Source organism: Pinus tabuliformis, chromosome 4_1 (assembly GCF_031772625.1).
Source record: "Pinus tabuliformis cultivar Carrire ecotype Pingquan chromosome 4_1, CPIR1, whole genome shotgun sequence".
NCBI classification, from domain to species: domain Eukaryota; kingdom Viridiplantae; phylum Streptophyta; class Pinopsida; order Pinales; family Pinaceae; genus Pinus; species Pinus tabuliformis.
In genome coordinates this window covers 592,719,214-592,721,845 of record NC_142303.1, presented here as the reverse complement: position 1 = coordinate 592,721,845, position 2,632 = coordinate 592,719,214, and positions in this window count along the sequence as shown.

The following is a 2,632-nucleotide window of genomic DNA, read 5'->3' as shown; positions in this document are numbered from 1 at the left end:
TCAACCACATGATCAACATCCTAGACATACCTCTTAAGCAATTAATCATGGAAAACCTCATGGAATTTCACTATTGGCGATAGTACAAGTTGGTAGGCCACTGGTCCAATCCTCTCAAGGATCTCAAAAGGCCCACAACACGGAGGTGTCAGCTTGGCACATGATCCAATCCTCATGGAGCTCCTCTTAAGCTTGATGCATAAGTACACATGCTCCCGAATATGAAACTCCTTTAAATCTCTATGTTGATCTGCGTAACTCTTCTTCCTCTCTTGTGCCACCTTTAAATTTATTTTAATAACCTACATCTCCTTCTCCATATCAACCAACATATCTGGTCCAATCAACATCTTGCTCATTGGATCACTCCAACTGATAAGAGTATTAAATCTCTGCCCATAAAGATCGTCAAATGGACTCATTTTAAAGGACTTGTGATATCCATTTTTATATGAAAATCCACAAGTGGAAGATAATTCTCCCACTTCCTTTGTTGATGCATAACATACATCCTCAGTATATCCTCAAGAATCATGTTAACCCTCTTTGTTTTTCCATCTGCTTGTGAATGATAAGTTATATTGAAAGCTAACTTTGTCCCCAAGCCTACAAAAAACTCCTTTCAAAACTTGGAAGTGAACTAGGCATCTATGTATGATATTATCTTCATGAGAACACCATGCAATCTCACTATCTCCCTGATAAAGATCTAAGCTACCTCACTAGCTAAATTTGTAGAATTCACTTCAATGAAGTGAGCTACCTTACTCAACTTGTCAACCACAACCACGATGGAATCATGCTGTCTGGCTATCCTCAAAAAACTTGTAATGAAGTCCACATAAATGAGCTCCCATTTCCATTATGGAATCAGAATAGGCTGCAATAGACCAATTGGGTGCTTACACTCATCTTTAACCTGCTGACAGTCCAAACATATCGCAACAAACTCGGCTACCTCTTTCTTCAAGTTCGTCCAATGATAAAACTTCTTGACTATTGTAAGAGTATTTTGATATCCTAGGTGCCTTGAATATGCTTGACATGAAACTCTCTCAAGATAAGCTTCTTGAGCTTACTACTATCTGGCACATAAATCATGTTCCTGAACCTAACCAATCCATCTATCATGAGGTGATACTCCCCATCTCTATCATCTTCACCCTACTGATGCAATATGTGCTTCAGTTGCTGGTACCTCTGATCAATTTGCCCTACATGCAAGAGATTCTCTTGTAGATTTGTCCCATAAGAGCTCACAACTAAAATATGATTCAACTGCACTCTCCTACTGAGAGAATATGCAACCATGTTCTCCTTTCCCTTAATGTATTTGATCTCAAAGTCAAACTCACTGATGGTAGCCAACCATCTAGCTTTATTGGAATTGGGATTGGGTTGGTCAAACAAGTATCTCAACCCTGTTAGCGCTTGAATTTGGCCTCAAGCTGAAAAAGACAAAATCCAAGGCAACATCAAACCACTTAGCCTCGTAGCTAGCCCTACGGGGCAGGAGAGGGCTCTCTCCGGGTCTATCTCGGCAAAAGGTCTTCAAAGGGCGGAGATGACCAATAAAGAACACTGATTTTAGGCTAGTAAACTGATTGAGAAGGTTTGATTTCAGATTTTTAGGGTTTTGGTGGAAAACAGGGGGAGAGCAATTTTGGGTGCAGGGATGGGACACAGCTTTTGCAGAGGTCTTTTTGGGGCAAGGTAGGAGATTGTCTTGATGCCTTTGATTTAATTGAATGGATAGGAATGACCGGTGAGGAGCTAAAGAGAGCAAGAAACCATCGAGATTTCTCTTTAGACAGAGGAAAACATAGATATTAAGCAAACTTAAAGGCAGAGCATATAAATTATGAATTCTACCTTAACACTTCATTTACTTAATGTGCAGAAAAGAAAAGTGGGAAAATGATACACATAACACACTTACAAGTACATGAGAGAAGCACACCATCAACAAAAATAACCACAGGAATCCCAAATAGTGCTGCAAAACCCTGGTCTTTCCTTTGCCAAAATTGCAGAGATACAAAGTGTAATACAATAGAAGCTTATCCCTCAAGAGTCCAACCATGAAAATGACTAAGAAAATACATAATATAGGCAAGCTAACACCTTTCCTTGCCTCTAGGGGTCGAGCTCATCATCCTAGGAGCTGTTTCAACCAATTCTAAACTGAGCACTACAATCTAGGCAATCAAAACAACTTGCCTCTATAAGCTAGGAAACCAATTCATTCATTAAATTTTTGACTTTTTATGAATGAATCTTCTAGAAGAGATAAATAAGTGCCATGACATCATAAAATTACATCAATTACATCAAGGAGGATGAAAAATCACTCCAAAAATTCAAAACTAGTCAAATCTGCGTTTTGCTGAGCTGTAGGTGAAAATGTGGCAAATTTCCCTGATGCATAGCGCCCCAATTCTCAACGCGTAGCGCGCCTTTGAGCCAACTTGTGAGGCACTTCCCGGCATCCAAATGAGGCAAAAGTAGGCTTGTTGGAAAGGTCTGGATGCCTACTTTCCAACCCAAGTGGAATTTCTCAATTTGGTGTCCATTTTCCCCTCCAAAATTGCAATCTCCCAAGACTGCTTCATGTGTGTCCAAAAAGTGGCAG